This window comes from Ursus americanus, chromosome 10 (genome assembly GCF_024610735.1).
Source record: "Ursus americanus isolate L20-20 chromosome 10, mUrsAme1.1.p, whole genome shotgun sequence".
Taxonomy (NCBI): Eukaryota; Metazoa; Chordata; class Mammalia; order Carnivora; family Ursidae; genus Ursus; species Ursus americanus.
This window is the reverse complement of record NC_142136.1, coordinates 38,558,181-38,580,802: the sequence shown is the minus strand read 5'-3', so window position 1 is coordinate 38,580,802 and position 22,622 is coordinate 38,558,181. Positions and strand designations below refer to the sequence as shown.

At 39.1% G+C, this 22,622-nt stretch overlaps 1 long non-coding RNA gene across 2 annotated transcripts; it reads right to left on the bottom strand.

Moving 5' to 3' along the window:
• Window positions 1-2,322: 2,322 nt before the first annotated feature.
• Window positions 2,323-22,549, bottom strand: LOC123801110 (uncharacterized). 2 transcript variants are annotated; one of them, XR_006782111.2, is made up of 4 exons: window positions 22,482-22,549; window positions 14,058-14,158; window positions 7,557-7,884; window positions 2,323-5,774 (listed from the first exon to the last, which is right to left on the bottom strand). It is a non-coding gene; the product is annotated as an uncharacterized LOC123801110 (long non-coding RNA). The 2 variants fall into 2 exon arrangements; XR_015725928.1 differs by lacking the exon at window positions 14,058-14,158.
• Between the last annotated feature and the right edge of the window lie 73 nt (window positions 22,550-22,622).

Genomic DNA, 22,622 nt, shown 5'->3' with positions numbered 1-22,622 from the left:
ACCAAAAATGTTGACTATTCCATTACCCCTATGATTTGTATCTCATTTCACACTTTCCTCTGTTGCATCTTTTCCAATGGAGTGTATGTGTGTTTCCTTACCAGGTGCCATTAGCGCTAGCGATACCCGGCCCCTTATCTCTTGGTGTGCTGTCCTCAATCTCAGAGCTATGCTAAATGTAAGAGTATGAACGTCCCAAGACATTGCTACTATAGGAAGTGTCACTTTTTTAAAAATTTGGTTCAAATTCTCTGCTCCCCAATATTGGCATGAGGTTCAAGATGAATCATTTTTCATGGTTCTCTCTCCTCGAGTTTTACCCAAAATCTGTAGCTGCCCTAGTCCATGAAAAATGGGGTCCACCGCCTCTCACATTATAGTTGTCACTGTTGCTATTGCTCCTTGACCAGAACCATGAGGACTTTCACCAAGTCCCCAAGATTACAGTTCTTATCGTTTAAGTCATCACAGATTTTCCCAGCTCCTACCATCCAAGCTCCTCAGCCTTTAATATACTGATGATGAGACTGTTGCCACTCTTTGCCACTTTCAGAAACTGGTATCCCGTCCCCCCCTCCAACCCACACCCCCCACCTCCCCCACCCCACACCCCCCACCTCCCCTACCCCCGCCAATTTGAGGAATCTTCACCACTATCACGCACATACTACCAGCCTTCAACACCTCCCACTCTAGGAGAAATTTCCAACTCACTTCCTTAAATGACTTAGGGCAGAGGCTGCAAAATGTTCTCAGTGGTCATAATCAACCCACAGAACCGTTTGGGTGTGGCCAAATCAGGTCTGGAAAATTAGGTTAATTCATATCAAAATCTAGATTTCAGGATGATTTTGAAACACAAAGAGGCTGTTAATTATAACAAGGAGCGAATGAATCCATGATTTAAAAAACACTATATTTGACTGCAAAGAAAAGCCAGGTACAGTAATAGGAAACTTTTCATATTAAGGAGTTAACATGTTACCTCACAACATGTTTTTCCTCCTGTGTGCAGGACATTTGGTGATTGTGGCTGCATGGTCCATGTTTTCGTAAGGTAAAAGCACCCAAATTTCTTGGAAACTTCACTGTATTATTCTTTGTCCAGATAGTGGAATTAGAGTATATTCCCTGACTTCAAAGATAGGCATGTGATATAGACATGGTCAGACAGAGCTAAAGGCACCAAATGTTTAGGGATATATATTTTACATATATATATATAATTATGTAATTATAGTTATAATTATAAAATACATATTTATAACCATATAAAATTATGCATGTATTATGGAATATTTATATATAATATACTGTATATTTATATATGATATATATTTATAAAATAGAAAATATAGAAAATATATAATATTTATATATAATATATAATAGCAAAATGTTCTTTTGTTATATATAATATATATACCTATACTATATTATATATTTACATATGTGTGTAATATATAAACATATAATATATATATAATAACAAAGTAAATGTTCTTTTTGTGCTGTCTAGAAGACCACGAGGATGTATCCGTAGTACTGCATGTCACTATGAAGAATGTCACTAAGAATGAAGGCAACAGAGAAGAAAGCAGAACCCAGGGACAGAGGAAGAATGAGACCTTATGATAATCTTTGAGCCCCCATATCCAGCCATATCCGAAGCTGGTCTATCTCTGGACATTTCAGATTCATAAGTCAAAATATTCTCTTTCCTCTTTTAAGCACTTAGAGTTAGGTTTCTGTCACCTGAAATCAAGAGCGAGCCCCGAACAAGGGAGCCTCTTACCCACATATTTTCCCATGTGTGAGTTCTCTTGTTCTTCTAAATTTCTCCATACTCTTTCCAACAGACCCTTTCATCCTTTTTACCCCTTCCAGCTAATTGGACTCGTCCGTGTCCTAAAAAACAAGTGTTGTATATGACAGCCTAGGATCCTGAACGTGGAGCCAATAAGCAACTTCCGCGCTGGACTGTTGCATGAGTTAAAATACAAAACAAAACACCAACAAGCTTTTTGGTTTCTAAACCACTGAAATTTAGGGAACGGTTTAGGCTTCCATCACTGAATTATCAACATATCTGTATACTTCAAAGTTAGCTGGTGGCCATGTTGTGATTCACAAAGGTCAAAATTCACGTGGTACCCCAGTGATTTTGATAAGTATCTATAAGTATTTTAAAACAGATAATATATTAAAGTCTGTACTAAAAAGAAAATAGTCCTCTACAGCAAGCGTTTGACAGTCTAAACACATAAAAATGGGAATTCCAGAGAGAAGATGAAATAAATGGTAAATTAATTTTTATTTTAATTTTATTTCAATCCATTACAAAGTCCTTAATTTCAAATGACAGTGAGAATGTTAATATGTGAAATTGGTTGCTTCCATGGATTAAGAAGAAATTCACAACAAACAAATTGTAAAGGAAATTTAGAGGACAATGAGGTCACATAGAAAAGCAAAATCATCCTTTTTCCAATAATTCACATTTTCACTATTGTGGCATTTGACCAGTATTCATAAAATCCACCCCAGGACTAAAATTATTAGTGAATGGCTGGAAACTGAAGTGAGCAGGCATTTAGCAATTGTTCAGTGGTCTGTAAAATGAATTTCTGATCTCAGTCCAGTCATAAAACCTTTCAATTGATGCAAATCAATGCCTTTTCTATCAGTCTCATCAGGGAAGCCCGGGACTGCCTGAACAGAGACACAGAAATGTCTCCTATAGAGCCAAAATCTGTAAGTCAAAATTAAGGATCACTGGTAAGGGAGTTACTGTCTCTGCTTGAATCATTCTGTAGCTAAGTGCAAGGCTTTAAACGATGATTCTAGTTCCTTTAGGAAGATTTACATTCTCTCTAAAGATAGAGTGGAATAGGTACTGTGAAAATCCTGCCACCAGTGAGAAGAAATTGATGATTAGAAACTGCTTCATTCCAAGGGGAGGAAGGTAGCAGATTACCTACAGTCCTAGTCAATACAACAGACACGCTGACTTAGAAGAGGAGTGAGGTCCAAAGAGTATCCTTTATGTCCAAATGGATCATTGGAATTCAAAGTTCTTCAGAGGGGTCAAAATTCCACATATATCTACATTAAATGTATTTATGCTTGTCTGAAATGCCTTGACCATATTTTCTTTGCAAAATTCCAGGTGTCCCCTAGGTCTTTTTCAAAGGACTTAAAGTAACTTTTATTAATTAATCAGTGCTACGTTATTATTAATATTACTTTAATTTTAATTTTTATAGTTCTTTCAGCCTCTTTCATAAAGTTACACCTTTTTTTTTTTTAAGTTTGGCTTAAGCAGGGGTCTGAGGGACCAATCAAAATGATTTAAAATGAGCTCTACCCCATACCCAGTGGTAAATTCCACAGTCAAGACAGACTGGCACATGCTCCCCTTCTCCTCGATTCCCTGAGAAACTTATAATCTTTTGAATCTTCTGATCCTAGAAAATAGGAAGATAACATTTTGGAGTCAAGATTAATTTGTCTAGTTTTCTAGGCTAGAACCGGGTGCTATATGTAGCCCAATTCTAAGGACCCAAAAGGTTTAGATTCGGTCACCAAATAAGAACAAAGATTAGATCACCAAAGTACAGACGCCTCCAAGTTAAAGGTTAAGTTCTCAAGTTTTTACCCTCTTTTCTCATAAAACCCCTCTGAATTTAATAGACTACAGTCTTAAAGCAAGGAGAATGCTAATATGGGGAATGTTATAGCTCTTAAGAAGTTATTATCTACACAAACATTAATGGTGATTTATGCCTTTAGTAGAATAGACTGATTGCTTTCACGATGCTAACAGATATCATAAACATGTAAATGTGTCCTTTAGCTGTAATGTGTAGATTTGATGGTTCTCTTCCTATAATTTTTATTTGTGACATTTTGTATAGAATGAGGGTGGGGAGACGGCTCTGAAGTATTGTTTCAGTCAGAAAATTACTTGCTATTTTCACCCTCCCAAAACTGTATATGGCACATGGTCATAGATTGGGAGATGTTAACTAGACTCAGGCTGGGACATTTTCCCCAGAATTCTATATCCTGTAAGAGTCTAAATTAGAATGGCAAGAGGAGAGGGGAGGGAAGGCGGGGGAGGGGGGGAGAAAGAGAGAGAGAGAGAGAAAAGAAACTTTAAGAGATCTGGGAGGTGAAAAGGAAACAAATCGATCTCTCAGAAGGTCATTATAATCAGACATCATGACAGACCAACAGAGAGATGCCAGAGGGTCCCACCTGGTCCTTGCTCTCCTCTGTGTCTCTTCTTTTTCTGTCTGTCTTTTTTTTTTTTTTTAAAGATTTTATATATTTATTTGTCAGAGAGAGAGCACAAGTAGGAGAAGCGGCAGACAGCGGGAGAAGCAGGCTCCCAGTCCTGGGTCATAACCTAAGCCAGAGTCACACACTTAACCAACTGAGCCACCCAGGTGTCCCAGCTCTGTGTCTCTTCTTCAGTGCTGGTCCCACTGATCAAAGTAGCCCCAATTTTACAACCAGGCACTTGGCTGTGGACCCAGCTGGGAGCAACTTCATCAAGGAAACAGCTTCTCTAGAGACTATAATGCCCGCAGATTTGTTTAGGAATGCTCCCTCCGTGGTCTAATTCAGTCGTCAGACAGATATGTTTGGCTTTTCAGAGTCCCCTGCAGGTACCCCTCACCCACTCACATCAGATTGTACCGATTCATACTTGTATTACTATTTCTTGACTTTTGGGCATATAACCACCAAAAAAAAAAAATTATAAAATAGGTTAAGAGAGTTAGTCTCTTAATTGCTAAATTCATGCTATAGGGAATATTCTGCTAACTAGTTTTAGTATTCCATAACTAGTTTTACCAGTGAGATGCAAGTAATTGTCATATAGCTCCTGAGTGAGGCCTGGACATACCCTCCAATTCAGGCCATGACCATCAGAATAGAGTTTATTTTTCAAAGTGAGAGAAAAAAAAAACATTCAATGAGTAGGGAAGAGAGGAACAAATTGTGTTTATTACACTGTTTCAGCGTATATTCAACCTAGTGTGAGAAATGTTATGCTCCCAAAGCAACCTCCTAAGAGAAGTCCCTAATTATGAGGGTTTCTTTGGCTCTGTCAGCACCTTCACTTAATGCCTGTTGGGTTTCCTACCTGCTCTCATTTCAGGATACTCTTAATTGGACCAAGGCATGTACAAACATTGAGGATCTGACATTCCAGGGCCAACATTTTTTTTCCCTCTGATTTGCGGAAGATTCAATTACTCACTTTGTTTATACTTGTTGTTTCATTCTTTCTGCAATTGTTTTGGGCAGGAAAGCAAACCTAACAGTCTAAACCCATGAGTAGAACTGGAATCTGTTCTAGGTATCTACTGTGTTACAAACCACAGCAAACCTGGTAGCTTAAAACAACAATTATTGTACTGTGCCCAGGACTATTAAGCCAGGAAATCAGGGCCCATTTAGCTGAATGATTTTTCTGTTCTGAATGGCACCAAATGTGGTTACTGTATGTATTCAGCTGGCAGCTGAGCTGGTCTAGAAGATCCAAGATGGCTTCACTCACAGTTCTGGTGCCTTGGCAGGAATGGCCACCAGGCCATTCTCCCTCACCAGGAGTTCTTAGGACCTCTCCATGAAGTCTCTCCAGCAGGATGATCACAATTCTAACACGGCAGCTTAGAGTTTCAAGTATGAGTACTCCAAGAGACAGGATGTGGCACTGTGTTACTTCTGCCATATTCTACCAGTCAGAGTAGTCATAGAGCCTGCAACAGATTCAAGAAGAAAGGACATAGACCCAACTTTTCAATGAATGCAGCATCGAAAATTTTCTGGGTATCCTTAATTACCACACAACCCAAAATGGATCTGTGCCTGTGGTCACTAATAATCTTAATGTGTAAGAGCTGGGAGTATCCTTAGTGCTCAATCCTCTTCCTTTTAAAAATGGTATGTGAACGTCTTAGTGGTAATAAGGGAATTGCTCAAGATGGAAGACTTGGTAAGATTCAGAGCAGAGACTAGAACTATGGGCTCCTGACAAAGTCCAGTAGTCTTTGAACAGAAAAACACATTGAGAATAATTATAATTTTCTGGTAGACGTCTTCTGGAGTAATTATTCATCCACAACACCACAAGTCAGCCTGGCCCACAGCACTTGCTGAGCCGGTTATGGCAATAATACACACCCGTGCATATCAGTTTATGGTTTGAAAGCAGACTGAAGTCTGAGCTCTAGAGTCTGACCTGTTTTGACTGCAGGCTCCAGTATGAGTGCAATTAGTTCTTCCCCTCCCACTTCCTCGGTTTTCTCATCTGCAATAAGACAACTACCTTGTAGGTTTGTCGTAAGGATGAAGTGAGGGGATATGTGAAGTGTCATGCACAAATCAATGGTCAGTAACTCTCATGGAATGTTTTCATAGTTCAGGGTAGGACGGTAACACAGTTCTTTCCTGAAGACATTTATTGTCTTATTCTCATCTCAGTAAGGCTGTCCTCTGAGAGTGAGGTGGAGGGACAGTGTGGAAATATTGAGCAAAAAGAGAAGCTACAAACTGTTTTCTCATAGAGCAAAGAAAAAAAATGTGTAGCATTTCAGAGCAATTGAATAACCTTTTGAAGTCTGTGGGAATGAATTTAAAGTGAGACCAGGCATTCTAGTTTTCTCCAATAATATTCACTTCTTTAGATGAAGTTGCTTAGAATACACTAAGTTGGGTCCAGCAGAATTAGGATCTGCCAGGCATGTATGACAGAGGGAGAGGATCCAAATAGTTCAAAGTTTTTGCAAGAAAATGGTAGTAATAACGGACTTTGAGCAAAACTAGGAAGGAGGTCTGTGTGATTTTTCTAACACTATAGGGTCATTTGTTTAAACGTCGTACTGACTGCAAAGGTATGACAATTTCAGACAATGCCAAAGTCCAGTTGCATCCCTGAAAGAGAGATAAAAAGTGTGGAGATAAAAGTCATTAAAATTGAGGTCGCGTGATGCTGCTGTTGAATCATGTGGGCGACAGAGTTCTGTCGGTAAAGGCAGAAGGTTCAGGTTCAAAGCCTTAGAAGAGTAAGAAGAGTGGCAGAGAAGGCGGAAGGTAAGAGTATCGATGAGGAGAAGGGCTGACTGACTGGCTTGAAATCACAAGCCTCAGAAGACCAAGCCTTTGCTATGAGAATGGAAGGAAGAGTTTTCTAAAAACTGTATCTCAGAGAAAAAAAGTAATTGAGCATGTTCTCAAGATTCCGAGATACACCAGGTACGGCAGAACCAGCAGCAGCATCCTGAGAAAGCTGTAGGGAAGTCGTACCTTCGTTTGCAGGATTGGACGGTGTCGCTTGAATCCCAGGAGCTGGCAGAAGCATTCTATCATCATCAACACCATCATTGTTATTGTCCCCTGCTGTTATTACCAAGACTGTTACTAAGATGACCAGGGTCCAGTGGAACAGATTGAGAATGAGGACAGGGGGCTCCGTGATTCGGAGAAGGGCAGAACAGCGGTGTGGGGAGGGTAAATGGAAGATGAGTCCCCGAGGTGCTTACCTGCTGTGTGGTGACTGAGAATAACAGGACTGAGAAGTATGATGGTCTCGGTGTTGCCAAAAAATTAGTCCTATTACCCTGATCTGAATGGATTGTACTCCAGGGCAGGCTTTCTCAAAATTTGACCTGTGTATATCACCTGAAGATCTTCTCATACAGTTTCTAATTCACTAGGTCCCGGTAATGCCAGAGTCTCTGCTTCTCTAATAAGCTCCCAGGGGCTGCCCTCTTTTTATTCACATTCACGCAACCAACGGTCCCACACTACAGGCCACGGAAAACAGTGAGAAGTTTAAACGAAGAACACCAGCTCTTCACCTAGTAAGACCTAAGGAAAAACAGAAGAATGAGAGTTAAATGGTTTGGAAAAACTTACTCACAATTTATTTACTTAATATTTGTGGTATCCCTTTTCTGTTAGTAACCAAAATACTTTGTAGGAAGTGTGTTAGCAAGAGTGTGGTTAAATTATGCTCATCAAACATCTCAGGTATTTCAAGAAGTGCTAAACTTGGGGGCAGGGAGAAAGCGATGTATAGAAGGTTGAAGATTACCAAGAAATAATATACTCCATGAGGCTAATAAACTGGTCATTTTAGAAAGACTGAACTCACATACACATTACACTCTGATGAAAATGGTTTCCTTGCAAATTGTGGTGATGTGACTGATTTTGGAAGAGAGCATCAATCCCTACTATTGAAAAAAATCTGAACATCTCAGTATATTTCTGGATACTTTTTTAAATCAACGAATGAAAAAAATTAAATTTAGAAATCTGATTCAAGATTTTCTTCAGTTATTGGGTAAAATGTCTGTGAAACTTGGCAAAATTTTTACATTGAGAAGTCAATTTCTAGTAAAAATTATTAATTTTTCAGGCAGGAAAAAGCTCTGCATTTGCTAATGCAAGAGGGCTGAAGCAGCACCGATTCTGCAAGGATTCATAGAGAGTGGCAGATACAGATACAATATGTATCTTGACTTGGAATGACTTAAAATATAGAAGAGAATATCAAGGAAGAAATATGATTCATTTAATTGCTTGACTTCTCTTCATATTTTTTCATGTAATCATTTATATCAAGCACGTCTCCCTCTGTCCCCACATCAGAGTGTTCTAAAACTCCTCCTCATAGTCCCCAAATATAGGTAGACATGCTGAATTTTTATGATTGTACAGTCTGTTATGGTTTGTAAGTGTCTATGGGTATCATAGTGACTCAACTCAATGGAGTGGGTGACTGGTTTTGTGTGGGGATTCAAAGCCCCAGTAGCATTGAAGCAGGCATGTGATCTCAGGTGAACGGCCTGCAGGGTCTCCTGGATCCAGTACCTACATGGTCAGGAGTTAGGTCCCGCGTCTTCGGCAGCATTGCTTTTTCACTGACAAAATGACAGCCACTACTGAGGTCAAGCTCCGTTCAAGCACATCCCCTCCCTGTCCTCCTGTATGACTTCTCCATCTCTAAATTAATTGTCAGTGACTTTCTTCTAGTATAGGCTATCAATGGAAACTTGCTCAGGGGTGGGGGGCAGGCATCTAAACTGCATTTGCATTGATCCAATTCTATGCAGGGCCATATTCTAGGGTCTAGGGATAAAACTGTGAGTAGAACAGTCACTGTCCTCAAGGAGCTTACATTTGTCATGCCCATGGAAAGCAATGGGAAAGGCTCCTTGACATTGGACTTGGGAATAACTTTTTACATATGATACCAAATGCACAGGCAAAAAAGCAAAACCAGACAAGTGGGACTACATTAAACTAAAAAGTTTCTATACAGCAAAGGAACAATCAACAAAATGAAAAGGCAACCTATGGAGTGGGAGAAAATATTTGCAAACTATATATCTGATAAACAGTTAATATCTAAAATCTAAAAAGAACTCAAAAGTCTCGGGGCACCTGGGTGGCTCAGTCTGTCTTCTGCTCAGGTCATGATCCAGGAACCCTGGGATCCAGCCCCACGTCAGACTCCCTGCTCAGTGGCAAGCCTGCTTCTCCCTCTCCCTCTGCAAGCTCTGCAAGCAAGCCCCCCTGCTTGTGCTCTCTTTCTTTCTCTGCCAAATAAAGAAAGAAATAAAATCTTCCCAAAAACCTCATACAACTCAAAAGAACAACAACAACAACACAAAAATCTGATTTAAAAGTGGGCAAAGGCCCTTAATAGAGGTCCTTTCTGAAGAAAACATACAAGTGGCCAACAGGTATATATATGAAAAGGTGCTCAAAATTAGTAACATCAGGGCAAAACAAATCAAAACCACAATGAGATATCACCTCACACCTGCTAGGATGGCTATTAGCAAAAACTCCATTTATGTCCCTGGTGACGGTGTACAGCTACATGGGCAAGATCTGGCATCTCTTTAGGGACCTGTTTTGTATGACCCCCAACTCTGCACCCATCCTTTTTTGTTGTTCTGTTTTTTTCTGAATGCACTTTCTTTTTTTTTTTTTTTTTAATATTTTTATTTATTTACTCCACAGAGAGACAGCCAGCGAGAGAGGGAACACAAGCAGGGGGAGTGAGAGAGGAAGAAGCAGGCTTCCAGCGGAGGAGCCTGATGTGGGGCTCGATCCCATAACGCCGGGATCATGCCCTGAGCCGAAGGCAGACGCTTAACGACTGTGCTACCCAGGTGCTCCTCACTTTCTTTTTTAAACTAAGCTTGTAGAATTACAAAATTCCTTTAACCTCGGAATCCTAAGTAGGATACCCTCAAATGGACTGATTTCAGTCCTTTGGAAGTCAATATGTGTTGCTGCTTATTTAAATACGGTTCTGTCGGAGCCCCAAGAGTGCCAGTGTACTCCCTTGGCTTTCTAGACGCTTCCTTCCTGAGCCACCTGGAGAAGTGGGCCCCTGAGCAGGGACCTTCAGGTGACTTAATTCAGTTCGCCAGTGCCGACTCGATTGCAGAACTGGGTTTTCATTCTTAAAGAAACTCATGGAAGGGCATGTTTCTTAGAGGTTCACACACTAATTTGTACAAAAATGTCCTTGGTGCAGCTTTAGGCCAGGTAGTTATGAAGACTGTTCTTGAGTATTGCATGAAGTCTACAAGGTTGGAACAGGCAAGTCATAGGTATGAAAGCTTTAATTGGTCTACTTCATTTATTTTATTTTTTTTATTTTTGTAGCCATCGTCTCTATTGTCCTATTTTATAACCACTGAAATGTTCTGACACCTTGTCTTAAAACCTGAGTTGACGTATGGTGGGAACAGCTGGACGTTCAAGATATTTTTTGTGATTCTTTTTAAAATCCTGCCTTTTGTATATATAATATTAAGCAAATGATGAAACATTGCTCTAATGGTTTAACAAGGAGGGAGAAAGAAAGACCTTAATTTCTGAGTGGAGAAGTCTCCCTCTATGTGGAAAAGCTGATCAAGACTGTTATCAACAGTTAGGCTGTGTTATTGCACCCGACTTTTGGATGCAAAAAAACTTTTTGCCAAGTGGTGCCTTTCCTCCTGGAATTGTAAGTTGAACACAATACTAGTAGCAATTTACACTGTGAAGTGGATATTGTTACAGAGAACACACCAGAGGCTTTCTCACTGTTAAGCAAATAATGCCTTGTGAATGTATGCCCTATGGAGAAACCCCAGTAGTTTTAACTGCTGATGCTGTCTGTCTTGTTGGACAATAAATTCTGGATGTTTTTTTACTCCCCCCTCCCCCCCTAAAATAAAAAAAAAAAAACTTTCAAAGGTAACAACTGTTGATGAGGATGTGGAGAAAAGATAATCCTTCTACGTAGCAGTTGGGGATGTAAATTGATACAGTCACTATGGAAAACAATATGGATAGTCCTCAAAATATTAAAAGTAGAACTAATACATGATCCAGTAATCCCACTTCTGGGTATATATCCAAAGGAAATAAAATCACTATCTAGAAGGAGTATCTGCATCTCCATGTGCATTGCAGCATTACTCACAAGAGTCTAGACAGAGAAAAAACCTAGGTGTCTATCAACAGATAAATGGATAAAGAAAAGGTGATATAGACACATACACACACACACACACACACACACACACACACACACAGAGGAATATTATTCAACCTTAAAAAAGAAGGAAATCTTGCCATTTGCGGCAACATGGATCAACGTGGAGGACATTACATTGAGCAAAATAAACCAGACAGAGAAAGACAAATACTGTGGGATCTCATGATAAGCGGAATCTTAAAAAAAGTTGAATTCATAGAATCATAGTAGAATGGTTGTTACCAGGGGTTGGGAGTAGGGGGAAATGGAGGAGATGCTGGTCTAAGGGTACAAACTAAGTCAAAAATAAAATTCCTTCTGATCATAACCTGAACAGTGATGGAAAAAAAGGCAAAATTTTAATTCTGTCATTTCCCTCATTGTATTAAATTTCTATTGTTCTATAAATATTACATAAATTTAGTGGCTTAAAACAGCACAAACTTTAACTTTATAGTTCTGTGGAAGTCTGACATGGATATCTGGGCTAAAATCCCAGTATTGGCAGGGATGTGTTCCTTTGTCGAGGCTCTAAAGAGAATCTGTTTCCTTGCCTTTCCAGTTCCTAGAGGACATGCACATTTTTTTGGCTTGTGGCCCCCTTCCCGTTTCTTTAAAGCCAACAATGTTGCTTCTTTCTGTTCATTCTTCCCTAGTCACATCTTCTCCGACTGACTACAGATGGGAAATTTTCTCCACTCTTTAAGGGCTCCTGTGATTTGATGGGGCCCATTTGGAAAATTCCGGCTAATCTCCCTTCTCCAGGTCCTTAGCTTAATCACATCTACAAAGTGTTCACAGGTTCCAGGGATTAGGATGTGGACATTTTTGTGGGGCCATTATTCTGCCTATTATACCCATTTTATGCTTTTCCTGTCCTTTTTAAAACTTGATAAGAATCACTCAGAGATTTTCATGAAATCTCTTCTTAATCAGCTTACAGTCCCTCATCTCTAATGAATAGTTGCAAGCCTCAGCTAAACCGCCAGTTCAATTATTATGGCAGGACTTCATTACAGCCATGTTATAAACATCTCAGACAGTATTTATTTATCCATCTATAAAATCCGGTGTGAAATAGCTGGCTTATTTTATCATTTCTCTTTAGTGTGCATCTTAGTTTTACTAGACCCCTAACAGATTGTCTCAAACATTCTTTGTATGTCCATCCCTCATATAAGACTTACGAAGAAAAAAAAATTGCCTATATCAAAAGAAAAACCTGTGACCGTAAAATAAATATTCCATCGGTGTAGATTCCTTTCCTTAATTCTTGCATGTCAAAAAAGAATAGCTGGTTCCCTGGGAGGTGACTAAGATGTTTATGAAGGATGGTAGAAGTGGAGCCTATGATAGCCCCAGAAAGCTCAAGTCAATTGCATTAATTCTGTTAAAAAAGAAAAATGGTATAGATGAGGAAAAATACACAAGCAAATGGATATTCAAAATATATACATATTTATGATTATGGCCAAGTGCTATTTAAAAAAAACAAACAAAAGGAAGACACAGATTAGTTAAGTAGTGAAGAATGGCTTTTCTGTAGGTGTTATTTGATCTGAGACCTGAATGAGGAGAGAGACCCAGCCACCGTAAGCAGCTGGGGCAAGTCACTGCACACAGAGGAAACAGCAAATAAAAGATCATGAGGCAGAAACGACCTTGGGGGTATAATGACAGTTTGTGTAGCTAGAAAAGAGTGAACAAAGGCTGGGGATGGGAGGATAGGGAGATAGGGACAGAAAGGTAGACAAGGTCCAAGACATTTAGAGCATTTAGAGCTTTATAGTTAGAGATGCTACATAATTTATTGTTTTAACTATGTCAATTTTTGGAGTGGAAAGGACAGTATCAGAAGAAGAAGAAGAAGAAGGGGAGGGGGGAGGAGGAGGGGAGGAGGAGGAGGAAGAAGAGGAAGAAGGAGGAGGAGGAGGGGGAGGAGATGGAGGAGAAGAAAAAGAAGGAGGAGAAGGTGAAGGGAAAAGAAAAAAAGAAGGAGCATTGAGAATAGGAGGCTAGAGCAATTTAGGACAACCCATATAAATGAGGACTCTCCCAGGCAATTTGAGACACATGGTTTTCTTCCTTACAGACCAGGTAATGAGTTTTAATTTTGTTCTAATGCAATGTGGTCTGATAGCTGCCCTAAGAAGATGAGCTGGCTGGAATGCGGAGAAGATCCTGAATAGCCAAGAGACAGCACACGGACCCGCTGGGGAGACCTTTGAGCCAGCAGTGCAACATTATTGGTATAGCAGTGAAGATGTGAAATACGGTTAGATGTAAATTACAATCTGTAGATAATGGTGATGGGCTTTGGGAGTGGATATGAGAAAAAGAGCAAAATTCAGCATGACTCCTAAGATTTTGCCCTTAACAGGTAGGAAGACAGCAGTGCCATTATTATCTGAAACATACATGACTAGGGACAGAAGTGTGGTGGGCTTCAGGCCACGTAAGAACACTAAGATGAAGATTTATATTTTAGAATTACTTTTATAGAGGAAATATGTAATGTCTTCTGGTTGCATGACTGTGCTTGAACATGGTGTAGAGGATGGGCAAGAATCGGGAAGTCCATATTCCAGTTGGAGTCTAAAGAAAAGAGAATTGAAGATGACTAAGTGGCAATTGTGATGATGGTTAATACAAAAACAAAACAAGAGTCTTCTTTTGAAATAGAACAGAAAATGGTACTTATAAGACCCCACTTCTCCTTCTCCTTCTCACTCTTTTCCTTAGAGTTCTACTACCCTCTCCTCTACTAATCCCCACTTTTCACACTAGGATCAGATAACTGCCTTACTGTGTGACCTCCAACAAGCTACTTAACCTCTCTGTTCTTAAAATCCTCATCTTTAAAATGAAGACAATAAAAATTGCTAATATAAGGTTGTTGAGAAGATTAAGGTAGATACTACCTGGAAGATGCTTAAGACAGCACCCATATGTTACTAATTTTTGTTTATTTTAGGATTATCATTACTATCATTGTTATTACTAGGGTATCACAAACACTTGTTGATAATGTCTCCACGCTAAGAGAGTTCCCATCCTAGGAACACAATGACAATTTCCGCTTACCCTTCCTTAAAGAGGAAAAAAAATGCTCTTCTGAAACAGAAAAAACAAACCCCAGCTAATACTCTGGAAGTTTTGCGCTTTGGTATCTAAGATTTCATGCATACCTACAATTTTTTAAAACTGAAGCTAAATGCTTACATATTTATTTAAATTTAAATTCAGTTTTAAAACCATGCAAGAGCCAGCTCTTAGAAGAGTCTCTGCCAGGTAATTTAATAAGAAGTATAGCTCCCGTCTATGGAGAGCCCACTCTGTGTTAAGAGCTGTGGTAGGCACTTTATACACATTGCCTTGTTCAATACTCACAATACTTTCTCTATGCAAGTAGGAATATCTCCACTTTTACAGGTGAGGGACCTGAAGTGTAGAGTAGTGTATTAATTTTTCTGAGACCACAGGTTTAATGGACTCTAAGTTCCTCCTGTTCCCACTGTACAGAAATGGCTCAACTGCATAACGCATATCTTTAAACATCTGTTGAGCTTCTATTTTATACAAAGACCTTCAATTACAGCAGGTTTGTGGGACATGGATCATAATTCCCATTATACAAATAGGGACACAGGGCCTCTGAGAGAGCCTGGTGATTTGTCCAAGGCAACATTATTTCGAAAGTTTGACATAGGTTTTGGCCTCAGATTTTCTGGCTGTAAGACAGCTTTCTGCTTTACAGCAAAGTTTCCAGTAGAGGGTTTAGCTGTAGTAATGCTGGTCATGGAGTGCTGAATAGAAGATCCAGTCTATGTTTTGGTTTTAACTTCAGTGTAATTACAATTATATAAAATAATAAATCACAACCGCCAAATTATGAAGAATACAATTTACACTGCAAATGTCAAGTTGGGGGGCTAATTACCTATGAAGTTATTTCGTAATCGCCTAAACTTTCAATCCACTATTTTCTATTTGACTTCTAACTATTTAAAATATAATCTATGTGTCCCAATTTCTTGGGAAAAAACTAATCAATGTTGCATTCTCTTTTTCCTTGACCTCAGTACTGCATAGAACACACCTTATTGTATCTCATACTTGTGATGTCAAGGATTCAGTCCCTGGACCATTCCAGAAATTTATTTCGATGAAAAATATTTTTGAATCAATGTAAATTTTTCAGTGGTCATTTTGCCCCTGTACTAATTTCTCTCTATTATGCCAGAGTTTTCACTAAATCTCATATATTTTTACATCATCTTCAATTATATTCACTCTTACCTTCTTATTCCTAAAACCCAGACTCAGACTGTATTCCACATTCAAGATACCTTAAACTAAAGGTACTCCAAAATAACAATGAGTGGGTTGTTGATATTCACATGATAGTCACACGTGTTGATACATTGCATTGTGTGATATTCATGGCATTTCTCACAGAGTATCTGAAAACAAACCTATATGGGTTTTTGTAAAAGGCCCAGAAAGTTGCCATCATTTTACTACATAAAAATCACATATATTTATTACTTACTTATCCTCCCCAGAGCAAATGTTTTATAATAAGCTCTGTACTGCCTTATGGTGGCATCCTCCCTACCAACCTCTCTACCTCCAGCATTATTCTAGAATGGGTAAAATAAATATCTTTTCCCTTCCCATGCCCTTGGCTGATGTAGGCAATTGAGGATAGTTTTTATTTTAGAATATATAGTAAGAATAATATTATTGAATAGTTATTACATTCTGGGCACTCTTTTAAGTTTTTTTTCACCTGGTATTTAATTATTATAACAGCACCATTCAGTAGGCAAGGTATTATCCTCATTTTACCAACAGAGAAACGGAGGCTCCTGGAAATAAGCAACTTTCCAAAACTCTGTGTAAGTAGGTTAATTGCTGAGTAAGAATCTCAAACCAATCCACTGGCCAAAGAATTAACTACTACTTTATGTTTACTCAATGTGCAGTGGTCTATATCATAAAGGGTCTTAGGATTTTGAAGCTTCTGGTGAAATCTATGAGGGACCACTGGGTGGGGTTCTGTTATTACTTTTTCTTTCTCTCTTTCTCTCTTTCTTTCTTTCTGTCTCTTTCTTTCTTTCTTTCTTTCTTTCTTTCTTTCTTTCTTTCTTTCTTTTTTTTAAGTAGGCTCCACGTCCAGTGTGGAGCCCAATGTGGGGCTTGAACTCACAACCCTGAGATCAAGACCTAGGCTGAGATCAAGAGTTGGGCACTTAACCGACTGAGCCACTCTGCCACCCCTGTTATTGCCTTCTTCACAGGGGTGTTGCTACAGACTAAATGTTTGTGTCCCCCACCCCAAATTCATATGTTGAAAGCTAATCCCCAGTGTGATAGTATTTGGAGGTAGGGCCTTTGGGAGGTGACTAGTGTCCTCATAAAAGAGATCCTAGAAAGATCCTTGACCTCTTCCACCAAGGAGGACACGGTGACAAGACAGTTGTTAGTGAGCAAGGAGGCGGGTCCTCACCAGATACCAAGTCAGCTGGCAGCTGAATCTTGAGCTGCCCAGCCTCCAGAACCGTGGCAAATAAATGGTAGTTGTTTAAGTTACCCAATCCATGCTATTTTGTTACAGCGGCCCGAACAGACTAAGGAAGGTGTTTGAGGCTCAGATAACATGATTTATTTGAAAGCATATTTTAAATAACACAACACACATTTTTTGTAATTAGTAGAATTTTAAATAATAGATCCTTTCATAAAAGTCATCTTTTATTTTATAAAATTTCATTTTCAAGTTCAGTGTCTCTATTCTACTCCTTTCCTTTTTAATGCCGGCTGATTTTGAACATTTTGAATAACAAATTGCTTGAAGGTATGTACTGTACTTTCAAAATAGAATTAGTTATTTCCTTTTTATTTCACTGTGAATATCTATTTTTTAAAATGTCAAGGATCAAAATAAAGCGTTATTAAAATAGAAGGAGAAAAATCAAAGAAATGGAAAAAGAGATTAAAACGGTGTCTGTAAAAGGAATACAGTTAACCCATTATTATACACTAACTTGAGCTCTAAATTCTCGCTTTTTGACACTCCAGAGTTACATAGTTTATTTTATATAATGGAGAAAAATATGCCAACTTTTAAAGGGATAAAAACAGTTTCAAGACACTAAATTCCAAATTAAATTTGTCAAATGACATCTATTTCATTAATAGTGCATTTCAAAATAAATATCTTTCACTTTCACTTTAAAAGATAACTGTGTGTAGAGAATGGGTGGTCGTCATCCAGCTGTTACCTGTGTGGACCGTTGTGGTGAATATACTCAGTGCACGGGCAAAAGCAAACTTTCTTGCGATCTGCCATCAAAAGGCCAAGGTTAAATTACGTAGTGGCGTTGTAAATGACACAGGCATTATTTGTACAACTTCACTCTTACTTCTCTAGCACAACACACTTAAAATGACTAGGTTCATTTTCTAGGAATATAAGATTTACAGATGTTAAGCAAATCCAAGCTCAGTAAAGAAGTGTATCTAGGTAAGTCTATCTACCAAGCCATGTTTTTTCTAATAAAATTCTCCTTCCTTCTAAAGAGTCAAAAGAGTTGGTGATATTTGAACCAAGTTTGCAGGGCCTCCAGGGTGGCTCAGTCGATTAAACGTCTGACTCTTGGTGTCGGCTCAGGTCGTGATCTTGAGGTTATGGGATAAAGCCAGGCGTTAGGTTTGTGCTCAGCGTGGAGTCTGCTTCAAATTCTTTCTCTTTCTTCCTCCCTCCCACCCCTCCTCACTCTCATCCTCTCTCTCTCAATCTCTCAAATAAATAAATAAATAAATAAATAAATAAATTTTGGACCAAGTTTGCAAACATTAGTAAAACTGCACTGGGTAGAAAGAGATGAAAAGTGCAGTCCAGAGAGAGAAAAGATTTGCAAAGCCTTGGGACAGGACAGACCATTCCCTACTCAAGGACCTGCAAGTTGTTTGGCATGGATGACTGGACTTGCATTCCAGAACCAGCTCATGCAGAAAGTTAACCATTCTGAGAAGTCTGGATTTCAGCGTGAAGTTCATGGGAAAACACTGATGGAGTGTGTACATTACGTGGGTAGTGGGAGACAAAAGAAATTAAAGCTAAAGATAAAAATTGCTGGTAGGATTAGTCACCCAGCCAAAGTCATCATATTCTTGAAATATCTAAAGATGTCAATACCCTCTTCCCTCTTTTTACTAGCAGAGTTCAAAAGTTCAAGCGCAGGAGTAGAGACATTCACTTGTGGATTGGATAGGATGTTCATACGGTTGAACAGGTATTAAAAGAATTTTAAGATAATAGCAATGGAATCGGTAGAGATGTGAGTTAAGTGTATGAAAAGAGAAGAGAAGAGAAAGCAGGGGTGGATGACACACAGAAAAGTAATTTAGTAAGGATGGTAGGTCAGGACCAGGTTATAAAAAACTGCTGTGAGTGATGCTGAGAACAGCTTGGGGAACACCAAATCTAAAAGGTAGCTTCTAGCAACACTTCGGACCTTTACCCCAGGGGAATCTCTGTCTTATTACCCTGCAATGTAAGCAAATATTCTCTGGGTAAAGAAAGAAGAATTACTACCATGGAACGTTGGGGGAGGAAAATGCTCTCTATGTACGGTGGATTAGTTCAGAAACAAATGCAGAGGGATAGGCTATCTTTGGCTGCCAAGGCTATTTGCTATTCAAAAACGTTTGGCAAGATAAGCCAAGATGATGTGTAGAAATGCCTTGGAGAATTGCCCACCAATAATCTCACAAGTTGACTGTTTCCAGGTGATAATAAGTTCTGAGTTGCAGCCAGGGAAATGGGTTGCTAATTGATATTAGAGTTACCCATAATAGCAGCAGAGGTTGACACAAAGAAATAGACTACAAATAAGGTTACCAAATCCTTTAATGAATCACAGAGAGCAATCTGATTTTGAAGATAATGATGAAAGCTAAAACAGAAAATAACAGCAAAATCTTCCTGGTGCAGAGAAAGTAATAACCACACCACGAGATGTTTATTGCATAAGAAGTAAAAGAAAATTGCGATTTTAACACTTGTCACCTCCAAAAACACTCACATTACGTGAGTTTTAGTGGTATGCATACTGTAGTATTTAGGGGAATGTTTATTTCGGAATGCATCAAGAAACAAGATGATAATGGGTACATGGGTAGAGATGTGGTTAAGCAAATAGAGTAAAATAGTAGTAGCATTAAGGTAATCATTATACAGGCGTTCACCGAAAAGTATTTCACCTTTTCTGCATGCTTGAAACCTTTCTTTAAAAATGTTGGGAAAAAACAGATGTAGTGGCGGGGGGGGGGGGGGTATCTGTTTTCTGGTCTGTTCCGCTACAGACCTGGGACATTGCCTACTCATGATATGAGTACACGAGGTTCTAAAGCTCTACAGTCCTGGAAGAAGCTCCAGTTGTTTTGCCAAAACTCTGGACATTTTCTTTAGCTCAAAACTTAGCTTCTTTGACCTTGACCATTATAGCCTCAATGTAGACTTTATCAGGCATCACAGTAATGGGGGACCTTGGAGAGAAGCTGTGGTGTTTGACAATGTCAATGACTATAGATACAGTCACAGCGAAACAGGGCCTGAGAGAAGCTATCACAGGAGCCACGAGGTTAGGCTGGAGAACACTTTTGTTACCTGCTCTTGAAGATGCTCGCATCTCTTTGGAAGAAGAATCTGGCAGTGTCCAGAATTCCAGAAGAATGGAGGGAAAAGTCATGAAAATACTGACTTATCATGATAAAAATATGTGTCCTTACTTGGAATGACTTGGGAGTCACTGCTTATAAATAATTATTCAAAATAGCCATGGAATTGGAAGAATGCTCACAGCTCTGCTCCTCAAGAGTTTACAGCAGACAGTAGAACAATGAGTTAGCCGCAAGCAGAGAGATGATCCTGGGCGAAGCTAGGTTTTAACCGAGGCTAAAGTGGGAGTGAATAGAATGGATGTGATGGAAAAGTGAGGAAATTTGAATACAGTGAGCTGGGTAAGTGAAGCCTGGGTGCTCAGAACTAGAGGGGAGATTAGGTGGGAGAGGCTGAGTGAGTAGCCAGATGTCCCAGAGGTGAGTAAGAACAGAAACACTGACTGGATATAAAGTTTATTTAAAGTCACTATTTCTGATTCGACTCTGAATTTCATGAATGTGGTCCTAATATATCTTCCTCATCTCTGAATTGCCAGCCCAAGATACAATGTTTAAAACTAGAGACAGATTTCTTGTGAAGATAGCAAAGCCCTTAGGCTTCAGGCTCCATTCTTTTCATAGGTACCTTCCAAGGCCCTGGGAGGACCCCAAGCAATGCATTCACAAGGTCATATGTTTTTGTTAAACATTTGCCATTTTGTAAATGTAAGTAGCCTTTATTAAAAACGGACCCAAAATCATGCAAACTTGGGCTCCTCCAAATCTGCATCTATCACCACCTACAATGTAGTAAATATTCAGTTAATATTTATGGGGTTAATGAATGCATACAAAAGGATTTAATGGTAAGATTTCTAAGAAGGAACCTTAGGACTACCTCTAAAATTTGGGGAAAATGTCTCAAAAGTGTTTAGCACCTTACATTTATTGCAAAGATACTTACAATCTTTTCCTAAATAATATATATTTTTAAGATTTTACTTATTTATTTGAGAGAAAGAGAGCCCTAGTGGGTGAGGGACAGAGGAAGAAGCAGACTCCCCACTGAGCAGGAAGCCCGATGCAGGGCTCGATCCCAAGACTCCGGGATTATGACCTGAGCCGAAGGCAGACACTTAACTAACTGAGCCACCCAGGTGCCCTTCCTAAATAGTAATTTTTTTAAATCTGAAAATATATATTAATGTTTAGGGAAAGTTTGTGAGAAGAGAGAGGAACAAACAAAAGAGAAAAAACGGGTGCTTTAAACACCTCACTCTAAAAAAGTATGCGCAAAAGCCTGTATATTTAAATAAATCAAAATAAATGAGACCAAAAATATTGAGTTTTTTTCAGCAAAAGACATAATGGGGCATACATATTTTATTTTCTCTAATAGCTATCAAGAACAGCCTTAAGCAACTGGCTTTCATTCCAAAGTAGATTACAGAAGAAAGGAGGTGGCCACTGGAGAAATAAAATACTAATATAAGGAATTTCAAAATATTTCTGTAAAACAAAAGAGGTTCCGATAAATTGAGTAAACTGGTAAAATAATTAGGACACCCTCGGAGAACTTTTCGGACAAACTAATAGGTATTCTCAAAATGTTTGTCAGAAGCCAAATCAAGAAAGTGAGAGATGCCATATTTGGAAAACTCCACTGAACAATCTTTTCTATTTTTTAAATAAAGAGAAAAGAAAATGAAAATAAAGTTGTATTCTTAATCCTATTTGTAATGTTCCTGTTCAGAAAGGCAGCATTAGGCATATTAATGTGTTTACTTCTCCTCTAATTTACGATTCCCTTCCTTCTTTAATGAGATCTGCTCTGCAGCCCATAAAATAATTGTTATGGTAAACTGACTTTTTAAAATTAGCTACACACCAGTTGGTCCAGAAACCTATTCCTCCAGACCATTCATGCACAAAATACCTTTGTGTGAAACCCTTTCCAAATGTGTAATGACTGGAGTTCGTCCAGAAGTTTGCCTGCGGAGTCTCTCAGTGGAAGCAGCCTTACAATTTCCTTTCCTCACAATCGTTTCCAGGAGAGACTCTGTCATGCGGCCATGCTCAGGCCACTTGCAGGCCCACACGGAAGCAAATACATTCAATCCGAGGGCTGTTTCCAAAGAATGCGGCTTCTTTAACCCGCAGAGATGCTCCCCGACCCAGCGTCTGGCTGGATGGCACTAAGGATGGAGAGAATGACGGAAGATCCTCAGGGGAGCCGGGGAGTACTCACCTGGAAGGATCCAGCCTGTCCTTGGAACCATGAGCTCATTGTTTCGTCCGCTTACAGACTGTTTTCCCTCCGTTAACTTTCACACTGAGACTGTTGCTCCACTACAGTGACCCCTGATGGAAGAAGGCAGACAGAGAAAGG